Raw genomic sequence first — 15354 nt, 5'->3', positions numbered from 1 at the left:
GAGCTGATGCTAATAACATTGTGCTATTTGTCGAAAGCGCTTTATACAAGTTATGGCCTGCTGGGATTCAAAATGATCGTGTTCTTCTTTTCCTTTCTGATGGAGCTCCGTACATGGTTGCTGCAGGAAATTTACTCCGACAAATCATCGCCGACAGCGAAATTCCCGAGTTTGTCAAACAAAAAATGGAAAATGTTTTGGTAAAAAATGTGGGCTTTACTAGGACTTTATTGAATATTTTCCGACGAATGCTGGGTGATCAAGGAGCCGTCATCCCTGCGGGATGGAACGATGATGATATCCAGTGTATGAGTCATGCGCCTATTACAACATGCGACACAGAGAGATCATTATCGGACTTCAAAAATTTATTCCGAGACAAGCGACACAGATTTACCATTAATAATTTAGAAAAACATGTATTTGTGTATTTTAATAGTCGATAAAAATATTAATATATTAATACTATTTTTATGATTTTGAAAAATCTTAATGTACAAAACAAAGTTAAACGAAAAAAATTTTTTTTTTAATGTTGACACTTATCATCCTATGAAAATAAATGATTACCTCCTTAGAAATTGTCCTTCAATTTATCATTCCTATTTTCCTTTAACCAATCCTTCAAAATATTCCTTTCTTTATCCTGGTTAACCCTTACCGGCCACACGGGGTGACTAATTACATGTGGTCGTTATGGGGCCTGGGTGAGGCCGGTAAGGGTTAATAACCTAGATTTTGTCCTTCAAACTATCTTAACAGTTGCCCTTCTGCGCGACCTTACAAGTTTCCTGCATGTTTATCTGCTAACCTCCTTAAAAATTGTCCTTTAATTTATCCTTTCTATTTTCCTTTAACCCTTCGTTACTCGCACTATACGAGGATTCCCTGCATAACACTACTTAACCTAATAGAGTTGGCGTGAGTACGAGTGAGACACTAGAGAAAGCGCGAGTAACGGAAGGTTAACCTAGCCTTCAGAATATCCTTGTCTTTATCCTAATCAACTGGATTTGATCCTTGAAACTATCCTTACAGTTGGCCTTCTTTGCAACCTGACAAGTATCCTGCATTTTAATCTGCTAACTTCCCTAGAAATTGCCTTTTTGAATATCGTTCCGATTGTCCTTTAAATCAATTTTTAAAATATACTTTTTCTTATGCTCTGCTCAATAGTCCATCCGATATCCAGTGAGATCACCAGCGCGATATCCAACAAGATCGTCAGCGTGATATCAATTAATATATCCAGCGAGATCGTCAGCGCGATATCTACCGAGATATCGAGTGAGACCGTCAGTGCGATATTCAGCGACATCATCAGCGTGATTCAAAGCAAGATATCCAGTGAGACCGTCAGCGCGATATCCATAGAGACCGTCAGCGAGACCCTCAGCGAGTGCGTCAGCGCGATATCCAGCGAGACCGTCAGTGCAATATGCAGCGAGATATCTTGTGAGACCGTCAGCGCGATATCCAGCACGGCATAGATCGAGATGACCGGCGAGACCGTCAGCGCGATATCAAGCAAGATATCCACTGAGAACGTCAACGAGATATCAACCGAGATATCCAGTGAGATCATTAGCGCGATATCTAGCGAAATCATCAACGAGATATAAACCGAGATATCCAGCGAGATTGCCAGCACGATATCCAGCGAGATCATCAGCGCGATATTAAGCAAGATATCCAGCGAGACCGTACGTGCGATATCAACCAAGATATCCAGCGAGATTTTTAGCGCGGTATCAAGCAAGATATTTAGCAAGACCGTCAGTGCGATATCCAACAAGATCGTCAGCGCGATATTAAGCAAGATATCCAGCGAGACCGTCAACGAGATTCTAGCAAAACCGTCAGCGCAATGTCCAGCGCGATATCCGTCTGATTATCCTCTTGCATTAGTTTCACCACCAAGATATCTTAACCTTACTGTCCATGCTGCTTACCAGCCTAAATATCACTTTGCGAACAATCCTTTATATGTCCTTCAAAACAACCTCCGAAATATCCTATTTCATATTATTCTAAATTTCATCTCCATTTTTTTTTTTTTTTTGAGTAAAAATAATGTTTTTTTATACTTTATTTGCGAAAAATGTCAGAAATCAATTACAAATATTATTTTAATACTTAAAATTGTTCTGAATCTATATTTTTCAATTGTTTTTATCGAATTTAACAATTTATTCAAATATTCTCCCAGCCAATCAAAATTGTCGTTATAAAAATCTGTCTCGCGCTTTTTTTAGCAGGGCTAACTTCCTGACTCTAGTCATATGATAAGAAGATTGCTTACAAACAAAAATCATCTTTATAAATTATTTGCTTTAATTATATTACATAATAATAACGTTTATTGTAAAATAGCAAATTCTATCACAGCTCTTAATTATCTTTTATATTTCAAAATATTAACAACGTTAATTTATTTAGTGAATTGAATTATTATCAGTATTCCAGTTATAGGTTTATAAAAAGTGTCAAAAGAAAATTGCTATTTTTGCATCTTATTTTAAATAAATTTTTATTAACATTCAATAAATTCTATTTAATAAATAATTTATTAACTGGATAAATATTTATTGAATCCTATGATATTAAAAAATCATTTATTAACAATTAATAAGCCTCATTAAATATAATATACAAATCCTTCTATCAGTGTAATATCTATAAATCTACACTCCTTCTTAATTAAGATATGAAAAGATTTAATTGATTATTTAATTTGGATATTATTCAAAAGTTTATCCTTTACATTTTTTAATTTTTTACTGCCCAAAGCTTCAGTCAGCATGTCTGTAATATTTTCTTTTATGTAAACATATTCAATTTTTATTATTTTCTTCAAAATCATATCTTCAATAAAATGCTTCGTTCTATCAATATGTTCACTATGTTTAGAATTTTGACATAATCTAGATACATTTATTTCACCAACGACATTAACATATAGCTCAACATTATTACGTTTTTAAAATCTAGACTCCCATCTTTTATGTTAATAAGATCCTCATCATTTAATGTTGCAGACAAATATTCATCTTTTGCAGTTTGTAATGCGACACAATTTTTTTTTTGACTGCCTAGATACTGCATTTTCTCCTGATAATACTATTGATCCACTTCCATTTTTCCAATTAGTATTGTCAGCAACCTAGTCTGACTGAATATATTTTTATTATAAAATTTTCACAGTTTTCTTTTATAAAAATCATTATTCTCTAGTTCCTTTTAAATATCGAATTATTATCTTAGTTGCTACCTATGTTTAACATGTTAGCATATCTAATATTTTACTAAATAAGGAACTGAATACCTTGAGTCTGTCTGGTATCGAAGAAACCGCGAAGTACGTTATACTTCCAATTAATTCACGTTGAAGTACATCAACTTGTTTCAAATTTCGATCAAATAAAAATTAACTGCCATAAAAGTTACTGTTATTTTACCATGATAGATATTGAATTGATCCAAAATTTTTGAATTAATTTCGATTAAGTTATAATTGTACTATTTTCATTTTTTATTGAGCAACATATAAATGTTTTGATGAATTGGTATTGATGAATTTTGTTTTTACTTTGTCTCTAAATGCTCGGTTCATTCGTTCTTAATTTCAAGTTCCATTTTATTATAAAATATATGCTTGAGTATTGTAAAGTAATTATTTTCCGTTTAGAGGAGAAGGGGATCAATTAAGCCAAAAAAATATAATATATAATAATAACTATTTTTGATGTTATAATAGGTGAATAATAATAATAGCATAATAAATTCAATAAATGAATTAATTAACAATTAATGAAATTAAAAAAAAAATATAAAAGTATCCAACCGTGTCAAGTGGTTCACCTGACTTCAGCGCAGGTACAATTGAACCACTCGTTAAGATCAGTTGAACCAAATGAAAAAAAAATTAAAAAATTACTTGTAATAAATAACTTATGATATATTGTATCTAAATGCTAATCTTACTCAATCTGACAAACTGATACTATTGGGGTATTTAATTTGATGAACTTTTTTTATAAAATTAAAAATTTTTTGACGTATTGCATTACAAGGGTTGCCCATGTAAAATCAAGATACATGGGTAAGTCTCTATGCATAGACCATGGTTAGCCTATGGTTCCATCTTCCCTAAAACTGATAAATGAAAAAATCCTGAACAATTTTAAGAGATAATTGATAAATAATGAATTATTGAACGATAATTTCATTATAAATCAAATAACGGATGCTAAAATAGACAAGAATCAAAATAATATAACTAAAATTCTGTGATTACATTTGAAAACTAAAATATTAAAAAAAAATTAGAAAAACAGTAAACCCTGAAGGCCATCCGTGCAACTTCCCGCTAATTCCATACCTAGGTGCATAAAATTGCATTAATGACGTTTTTGAGCTTGAAGAGCTCAAAAATACAATTTATGTGTTATTTTGAGCTCTTCGAGCTCAAAAGTCTGATAGAAGTAACATAGAACAATATTTTTAAAATTTTCAAACCGCACTAACTTTTAAATGAATCACTCGATTTTCACGCGGTTGGCAGTATTTGACGCAATTTTTTTAGTTTCATGAAAAATCTTCAAGTTTGAATTGATAAAACTAGGAAATTTGGATTAATTCCAAAAAAACACTTTTTTTGGTTTTCTTTTGTTCATGATATTTCTTGAACGAATTGACTAATTTTGACCGGCTTGACGGCGATCGACGTAATTTTTTCATGCTAATAGCTGATTAGTTTTTGAAATCGATCAGTGCAGCCATTTCAAAGTTATTCCAAAAAATGTCGGAGTTATATTAAAAAAACAATTGTTTCCAAATATTTTATCGAGGATATCTCTCGAACTAATCAACCGATTTCCACGTTTTTGGCGGTTTTTAAGCTCTGAAATTATTCTATATCATCAAAAACGATCCGAGATGAAATGGCGAAGTTATGTCAAAAAAACACTTTGTCCGGTTTTCTTTCGTTCACGATATCTCTCGAACGAATCAACCGATTTTGACCGAATGAGCGACGATCGGCGTGGTTTTTCAAGCTTACCCGAGTCAAAATTAAAACACTAATTCGAGCCTCAAAAGCCTACTTTCTTTTGATGATGTGCCTACCGCTGAATGAGAAATACTATTTCGACCCTCAATGTATTCAAAATAGGGTATGGAGGCCAAAATTAGTGTTTTAGAATAATATTTTCAACCTCCAAAACCTAGGATCGCTTTGAACACATTTTTTGCGGTACTTTAGCCTACTAAGAGCATAAGTAGGTTAATTTTACGATTTCATGGAACATAAAATTTCGTCAGTTTACAGTTGAAAACATTAACTAAGTCCAGTTTTAGACTTAGAATTTTTTAACTTTATGCTCTCAATAAAATTTTCGAAGATTTTACTTTAACTTTGAATGTGAAAAACTGAAGTTTCAGAATTTGGTTAAAATATTATATATTAGTAGCAATACTCATTTTTTTACACGCAAAAAAGTAAACTGTAATAAATAATAAGGTAAAATCCCCAACTATTGACACTATAAGAGACAATTATAATTTCATTTTTTTTAAGCAATCAAATGTCAATATCGTTGAATTTTATTTGTGGTAATGTCTCAAGTAATGTTGTTACTAATCAATTTTATTTTTTAAAAATGATAATCAGTGATATCTACTAATTAATTTTAAATAATTAAATAGATTATCCGGATACACCAATTATTGACAGGTTAAAAAACTGATTAATCTAATTATTGACATACCTTAGCCCCAATTAATGACACCTATAATGTGAATGTGTCGAATTATCGGCTTATTTTTATTTATCGACTTATTATTAAATAATCAATATTATTAAATTTTATTAATAATAATTCCTATAAATGATTAATTACTATTAAAAAGATAAAAATTGATTCAAGAATAATTCATTGAATCAGAAGAGTTCAAGCTCTTACAGCAAATTTTTTAGATTAAAGTAAAAAAAGGGTCATATAACGCTGTCGACTGGCTGTCAATATGAGATTCAACTTAAAAATTATGAACTAGTTATTGACACCCATGATTAAAATATTGTAAAGCATACAATTAATTTCGATTATTTAATTTTATAAATTTTTCATATATTGTCAATTAAAAAAAATTAGGAAAACGGTTGACCCTGAAGGCCATCCCTGCAACTTCCCGCTAATTCCATACTTAGGCGCTTAAAATTGCACCAATGACGTTTTTGAGCTTTCGAGCTCAAAAATACAATTTGTGGGTTATTTTGAGCTCTCCGAGCTCAAAGAGATTGCTTTTCTATGCTTTAAAGCACTTCGAGCTTAAAAGTCTGATAGAGATTTGATAAGACACTATTTTTTGAATTTTCAAACCGCAATAACTTTTGAATGAATAAACCGATTTTTACGCGGTTAGAAGCATTCGACGTAGTTTTTCAAGCCTCACAAAGAATTTTAAATTTTGAATTGATCGCGCTAGGAATTTTGGAGTTATTCCGAAAAAACACTTTTTTCGGTTTTCTTTCGTTCACGATATCTCTCGAACGAATCAACCGATTTTGACCGGACTGGTGGCGATCGACGTGGTTTTTTGAGGTTAAGAGCTGATAAGTTTTTAAAATTGAACCTTTAAGCCGTTTAAAAGTTATTCCAAAAAAACCACATTTGAAAAAAATTTTTTTTTCAGTTTTTTTAAGATTTCTCAAAATCTATTGATCTGAATCGGTCCAAATAGTTTTCAAAATCTAAATTTGGTCAAGCCCTTTCGAATGGCATCAACCGCGATGAAATCGGTCAAGCCGTTCAAAAGTTATAAGCGGTTCACATACTTTCACACACACACACACACACACACACACACACACACACACACACACACACACACACACTCGGGGCAGAAGAGATACTGCTACCGGGCGCGTCTCCCCGAGCGGATGGGAGAACGCTCGCTGTCCTTGGATGACACTTAATCTCTTAGTTGATGAGGTACAGCGGGTAGGAGCCAAGCAAAATAACCAAACAAAATACGCTCCCGTGGACAAAACTCCCCTTTAATGGGTTGGTCGCACTAACTGACCTAACAAGACGATCGTTCTCTGCTGTGACCCACTGGGAGTGACCGGAACCTCGTGTCGTAGTTTCCGACGATGCAGGCCACGGCTGATGTGAGCTTGCTCTGCCGAGGTGTAAGTTGCAGCAGTGGATCAGGAGCCAGCCACTTCGGGCCTTGATCAGGAAGTACGCAGTGAGTGTTAGAGATCGGAATCTTCACCGCTCCGAGCGAGTCTAGTCCGTCCGTGTATTCCGGGGCTGGCTAAGTGTCGGCTAGGCCTCAGGGAACTGGGGTAGGAGTACTATCTCCGAGGGTACACCCGTTCCTAGTTATGACAACCCGCTCCACTCCGTACGATGCGCTGGTGAATTTAAAAGTATGAGTAAAATTCAGGAAAACAACAATAGTGAAAACGGGCCTCATGCCCAACAAGCAGCGATTGAAGCAAGCGCTGAAATGAAGCGGTCGCAAGCGTTTGAACGCCTTGAAAAGCTGACCAGTGAGCTAAATGACTTCATCCAATCTAAGGTCAATATCCACAAGGAGATTAAGACCAAGACGACCAGCGTAGCCAATGCCCTCCAGAGATTCAAGAAACTTGATGAAGAATGGTGTTTAACAGTACGACGCACTTCTCGCACTACACCGGAGAGAAGCATTCAAGCAACTATCGTGAATGAAGAAGCAATGGACACTGGAGCCGAAGGTGACGGTGAATCAGTCGCGGAAGACAGAATCAGAACTAGCAGCAAGTCAACTAAGAGAAAAGATCGATCTTCTCCCGACCCAACGATCTGCCAAGTTGTGAAGAAAAAGGACCTGAAACCAAGCCCTCCGAAAAACACGGCAGTGCAGAACGCCGGAAAAAAGAGGTGACTGAATGGCAGAAGGTCCAATCCAAGAAGGAGAAGAAGGAGCAAGCGAGAGAGCGGTTACCAAAACAACCGGTGAACAAATCTCGGCCGGAGCCTAAGCGGGAAAAACCGCGAAAATTCACCAAACCAGATGCCTTAATTATTCGACCCGTTGAGAAGGCAAAATATGCCGAGATACTGCGTCGGATTAAAAAGATGTCCCACCAGATCAGACCCGTGACGTCGTTGACAAGGTTCAAAAGACGAATGATGGGAATATGCTCATTACGCTTTCCAGAAAGACCGCAGACAAAGGACAAGCTTTGCTGAAGACCATCAAGAGCATCCTTAAAGAAGAAGCGCAAGTCATCTGTAAAGGCCCAGAGGAACAGCTTGAAATCCGGGACATTGACGACGAAACAACTAAAGACGATGTCCGGAAGGCCTTACAAGAGGCAGCTGGAAATGACTACGAAATACCTGAAGATGTCATTAAAATTCGTCCGGCCTACAGAGGTACTCAAACTGCTTCGGTACGATTGCCAGCAGCAATAGTGCAGAAGATACTTGGAAAGACAGGCAAAATAAGGATTGGCTGGGTAAATTGCCGTGTCAGAGCAATTAAGACACCATTACGATGCTATAAGTGCTGGCACTTTGGGCACACTACTGCCCAATGTAAAAGCGAAGTCGACCGATCTGGGCTTTGCATCAAATGTGGGCAAACAGGTCATCAAGCTGCTCAATGCCAAAATAAAGTGAAATGTGCGTTATGTGCGGAAAAACCTGGCTCTCAGGACACTGCTCACCGGTCTGGTTCTGGCCGATGTCCAGTCTTCCAAGAAGCACTCCAGAAGCTGACAAATAAACGAACATGAGGATACTGCAGCTTAACATCAATCACTGCGAAGCTGCGCATAACCTGCTTATGCAGACAGTACGGGAATTAAAGCTCGACGTTGTGCTTTTATCGGAGCCATATAAACATTTAGCTGGACAACCTTGGGAGACGGATATCACCACGAAAGCTGTGATCTGGGCTTGTGGTAAGCTCCCTTTCCAGAGTGTAGCTACCAATGGCAGTGCTGGCTTTGTAGCAGCATCAGTAGATGGCATCCGTTTTTACAGCTGCTACGCACCACCTAGCCTCTCAATTGCTGAGTTTACTGACTTCTTGGATCGACTGACCGAGGACGCGAAGCAACATCATCCAGTGGCGATAGCCGGGGACTTTAACGCCTGGGCAGTGGACTGGGGCAGTAAGCAGACTAATGCACGAGGAAGAGAGCTGCTAGAAGCTCTTTCTACACTAGATGTAGTCTTGCTCAACAGTGGTGACACGCCGACCTACACCAAAGGTGACGCAAGCTCGATTGTAGACGTCACTTTTGTCAGTACCAGCCTTGCTAAAGGTAACACTAACTGGAAGGTACTGGACATCTACACTGCCAGTGACCATCATGCGATACTCTGGGAAACGTCAAACGACCAGAACCTCCGGGGGCCTATCAAGCAATTTAACACCGTCGGTTGGAAGGTGAAATCTCTTGACCCAGAAGTATTGCTAACAGCCCTCGATAGTGATCCGATAGAGACTGGATGTGCAGAAGAACATACTAAGGCTCTGATGATGCGAGTAACACAAGCTTGTGATGCCAGTATGCCTCGCAAACGTGTTATGAATTCAAGACCTGCGGTACACTGGTGGAATGATCATATCAGCAACCTCCGTAAAGAGTGTCATCGAAAGAGAAGAATATCACAGCGTGGCTATCAACGACCTTACTCTGCAGTGCTGATCGCAGAGTACAAAAAAGCTCGTCGTGAACTTAATAAGGCCATAAAAGAGAGCAAAAGAAGATGCTGGAAAGAGCTCATATACGAGGTCGACAAAGACGTGTGGGGTCGGCCGTATAAGGTGGTCATGACGCACCTGAAGAAACAACAAATGCCGTCACCTACGTGTCCCCAACTCCTTCAGAAAATCGTCACTGCGCTGTTTCCACAGCAACACAGTCTCAATTATCAGTCAACGCAAGATGAACTGGACGACATTCCACCTGTCACTGAAGAAGAATTGTTGGAGGCCTGTAATCGGGTAGGAAATAATAAAGCGCCGGGATTGGACGGAATCCCTAATATAGCCTTGAAAACCATCATAAAGGCAGCACCAACATTATTTCTAGACGCTTACAACGCATGCCTCAGGGAGGGGACTTTTCCTCGTAAGTGGAAACAGCAACGGTTAGTACTTTTACCTAAAGGAAAGAAACCGCCAGAAGAACCGTCATCTTACCGACCACTCTGCATGCTAGATACGGCGGGTAAGATATTTGAGCGTATCATTCATCAGCGAATAGATGCAGTAGTCGACCCACTCTTGGCAGACAACCAGTATGGATTCCGGAAAGGACGATCAACCCTGGACGCAATCAACCTGGTTGTTAATACGGCCAAAGAGGCAATCGCAGGAACTAGATGGAAGGGTGGAACGAAGAAGTACTGCCTGGTGGCTGCCTTGGACATCAAAAATGCTTTCAATTCCGCTAATTGGGACTGCATCATGCAAGCTCTCGACGAGAAGAACGTGCCAACATATCTTCGCAGACTAGTGATTAGCTATTTTACAGATAGAGTGCTGAAATACGATACAAAGAATGGTCCAAAAGAGTATGATATAACCGGTGGTGTGCCACAGGGCTCTGTTCTTGGTCCACTTCTGTGGAATATCATGTATGACGGGCTCCTGAGACTGAAGCTTCCAAGATGTGTCAAACTGGTAGCGTATGCGGATGATGTTGCCGCAGTGATCGTCGCCAAACACCTCGACGAGATTCAACATCTGTTTGACATCACTTTTGAGAAGATCAACCAGTGGATGGATACAGTGAACCTACAACTGGCCAAGCAGAAGACCGAAGCAGTGCTTATTACCAGCCGAAAAGAAGTTGAAACAATTAAGATTAATGTCGGTGACCGAGAAATCACATCACAACCATTTATCCGTTATCTGGGAGTGATGCTGGATGCACGACTCAACTTCAAACAGCAGGTGGAACATGTCAGTGCCAAAGCGTCAGTAGTGAGGGCTAGTCTCGCACGGCTGATGCCTAACATCGGAGGCCCAATGCAGAGCAGGAGGCTACTATTGTCATCAGTAGTCACATCAGTGCTCACTTACGGAATATCCATTTGGGCTGATGCACTGGAAACCCAAGAATCATGGAGAAAAGCTGGACCAATATACCGACAGAGTGCCCTACGAGTAGCTAGTGCCTTCCGCACTCTATCAGAAGAAGCAGTGTGCGTCATTGCTGGAACCCTACCTCTTAGAGTTCTAGCAGAGGAAAGACGGGCCCTTTACCAACGAAAAGGGTCAACTCCACTGAGCCCGGAAGAACTTAGAATTGAAGAAAGGCAAAGAGCATAGGCCGATGGCAACTACAATGGGATGCTGCAGAGAAGGGTAGGTGGACGCACCGTCTCATACCTCGGGTCGACATTTGGCTTAACCGGAATCACGGTGAGGTCAATTACTATCTTACGCAGATGTTGTCGGGACATGGGTGTTTTCGAGAGTATCTACACCGCTTTAAGCACGATGACTCTTCGGAGTGCCCGTCCTGCCCAGGAGCTGCTGAAGACGCGGAGCACGTCTTCTTTGTATGTCCTCGTTTCGATCCACAGCGTGAAGAACTGGAGAGGATCCTGAACCAGAGAATGCAACCAGATTCACTAGTAGAAGCAATGTTGTCATCAGAAGCTGCCTGGAACGCTACCAACACGTTTGCAACAGAAGTCCTTAAAGACTTGCGTTCCACCGAAAGAAAAAGAGCAAATAGCAGAAGATAGAAGGAAGATAGTTAACACCTTAGCCACCAGAAGGAAGAGCAGTAGCTAGATCCTCCCTTCACGAAGTAATGCCTGACGGCGGTTTCCATGAGGGATTAGAGGAAAGAAGGAAAAGGGGTTTAGGGTTTAGTGGGTAGGGGCGTTAGTGTCGAGTTAGTATGACGCTGCGTTGAGTCGCCACATATCCAGGCCAAACAGCTATGCCTAGAATCCGTAAAAAGGATTCCCCCCCTACAAAAACACACACACACACACACACACACACACACACACACACACACACACACACACACACATACACATACATACATACAGACACCGTGACGACCTCGCGGGGATAGTCAGGGAAGCTTCCTGTGACTTTCAAACGTCGAGATCTGATGAAAACTCGATTTTTGCAAAGCGGGGTGAAAACAATAACTTCCCGATTTTTGAAAATCTTCGATTTTCTTAGTGGGAAGTTAAAAAAAGATCTTAATAATTAGATAAAGAAATTATTTAAAACTCAGCATTTAAAAAAAATGATTTTCTAACCAAAGTCGTTAAGAAAATAGACGCTCGTAAACTGGTTCGATGAACTGGTACTGACTTTGTTTTTTTTTTAATCATTAATATTTAATATTTTGAGCTAGTAATTTTTCAAAATTTTTTAATAAATTACAATTAAATAAAAATTTATATGATAGCTATTTTTATTACATATAATTAAATATATTTAAAAATAATTGAGGGTGTCAATATTTAGACCCCTGTCAATAATTGGGACTTTTACTTTATTCGATTTATAATAATTTATGATCAACTGAAAAAAATATCATTTCAAACAGTAAAATCGTGATTTTAATACTATAGAATTTAAATACTATAGAATTTATTATTTACTTGGCGAAAATACTATTCCAAACAGTAATATTCGCTATGTGAATGTCGAAAATGTTAAAGTATAATAATTGTAAATTTTGACTTTGATATTTATCATTTCGTACTTAAAAAATGATCGCATGATGTGTGGGACTCCCTCTTCTCCTCATTTGTTAAGCTAATGCTCGCCTGAGTCAAAGTTAAAAACTCATTTCAGCCTCCAAATTCTACTCAAGGGCAAGGAGGCTGAAATCAGTATTTTAGATCTATACATTTGGTTAATGAAACTCCTGACATTACAATTTCTCCAACGTTCGTATAGCGTTGCGGTTAGGTTATAGTCTCGCGTGCGTTAGGTCTACTGTTCGAATCTCGGTTAGAGCGATAGAAGTTTTTATAAAATTATTTATAAGGCAAGCGTTAAACTTAATTAAGATGAATGAATGTAAATGTGATGTGAAACCTTACCCCTCATCTTCCACCTCCTTTAAAAAACTCCAAAAAAAAAAAGTAAAAATCAAAATAAAAAAGAAAAACTATAAAAGACAAAAAAAAAATAAAATAAAGAAAACATTTTTTTCAAATGTTTTTTTTTTATTGCCAATTATTTGTTAGTTCATATAGCGAATTTTATAAATTATAAGAATAATAAATTTTAATTTGTAACGGAGTGTTACAGTCCCTGTATTGCCCATGTGTGGTTCCTGGCCTGCGCCAGTTAGTTTATCGACGGATCACCGAGCGCTCTGCTCCGAAGTACTCGCGCCTCTAGCTATAAGTAATAAATAAGTCCCCGAGGGGGAAGCGCCGGCGCCGAGAGAGAGAAAGTGGGGAAAGCAGAGTGAAGAAAGAACTACAACGACAAGACCACGAAGATTCATTGTGACCGAACAGTCTCACTGGATGCATCGCAAATTTTTGTAAGAATACAGAGCAAAGGTAATTATTTTATTTCGCTCACCTTTAAGTGGAACGAAGCGATAAATAGTCAATTAATTTACTGCTTGCTAGGCCGCCTGCCAGCATGCGTAAATTAATTCTAAATTGTAATAATTTCTAATGCTGATTTGCGGTTACAGGCTTGAGAAAATACCCAGAGCACGAGTGACGGTGACCAGAGTTTTGCCGCCAAGCAGATCGATCCGAGTAGATATTTGCCGAGGATTTATCCGAGGAGAAATTTACACCAGCCTGGGCAGAAGGAGTCGCAGCTCTTCGAGGGAGTGCACGAGTATTTAGAATCCGAACAAAAACAGTTTCACTGTAAAAAATTGCGCCAAGTCCACGTTCATAAAACTCATCTCAATAACATTTGCACTTTACAAAAAAAATTAGGCTCGTTTTAATAATTTTCATTCTTTACAAAAAGATGTGAAATACAAAAAAATACCAAGAAACCGTCATAATGTTGAAAAAATTGAAAAAAAATTTGTTGAAAATTAAAAAATAAAAAAAAAAAATTTTTTATCGTACTTGGCGCGCGTCATTGAGTACCCCAAATTTTTTCGGAAGAATTTCAACTCAAGAAAAATCGATTTCGCTTGTATATACATAATCATATTATATATTTATATAGATTTCATTAGTCAAGGATACTGAACTCATTGAAAACATTGCTTAGTGTATTAATTATCGGTTTTAGTGAAAAAACCCGTTCTTAAAATTTTTTTTAGATCTTCAGTGAGAACAACTGTCAATATGGTGGTGTGTTCAAGAAACCTGAAATTATATAAAATTTTTGGATTCATTTTTTTTCAGCTTCGTCATTAATCTTTAATGAAGAACCTTATGCAATATTAAAGTTTGATATTGCTTCGTTTAATTGTAATTAACACATTTTGATTGGCACTCACACCGCATTGTCCCAATTTAGTCGGCCATATGTTTTATTTTTTAGTAAACACAATTCTCACAATGCAACCGACCCAACGTATGCATGCGTATCGACTTATATGTAGTTTGCATAACTGCGTATGACATGTCAATTTTACCTAACTTTTGTAAAATTTATTATGAAATAACATAGGTTACTTAGTAGGTAGAAAATAACGTAGGTAACTTACTTATAAATTTCTCAGCATTAAAAGGATGTTTATTTATCCTGAAAAAATTTGGGGTACTCAATGACGCGCGCCAAGTACGATAAAAAATTTTTTTTTTTATTTTTTAATTTTCAACAAATTTTTTTTCAATTTTTTCAACATTATGACGGTTTCTTGGTATTTTTTTGTATTTCACATCTTTTTGTAGAGAATGAAAATTATTAAAACGAGCCTAATTTTTTTTGTAAAGTGCAAATGTTATTGAGATGAGTTTTATGAACGTGGACTTGGCGCAATTTTTTACAGTGAAACTGTTTTTGTTCGGATTTCAGTATTTTTTGTAATTATAATGAAAATTGACAATTTTAATTTAATACATTTCCGGTGGCAAACTATCCGCTTTAAGCTATAGTTCATGTAAAAGTTATTCTTGCGCCGCCTGGCGTGTGTAATTGCAAGCTGTCAAATATCTTTTTTTCACTGTAGTTTCCCATATATTATATGATAAGCATGCATCCTTATATTATTTAGTCTCTGGCCGTCCGCTTTTTACATAAGAAAAAAGTTAAAGTCTAAAAATCTGGGTCGCTATAGTTTGTGCTGATTATTTTTAATAATTTTTAATTGAAAATATAAAGATAATCGATAATAATCAAGTAATACGCGTAATAAAAAGCATGAACTAC

Source organism: Cotesia glomerata, linkage group LG4 (genome assembly GCF_020080835.1).
Source record: "Cotesia glomerata isolate CgM1 linkage group LG4, MPM_Cglom_v2.3, whole genome shotgun sequence".
Taxonomy (NCBI): domain Eukaryota; kingdom Metazoa; phylum Arthropoda; class Insecta; order Hymenoptera; family Braconidae; genus Cotesia; species Cotesia glomerata.
This window is presented reverse-complemented; position numbering follows the sequence as displayed.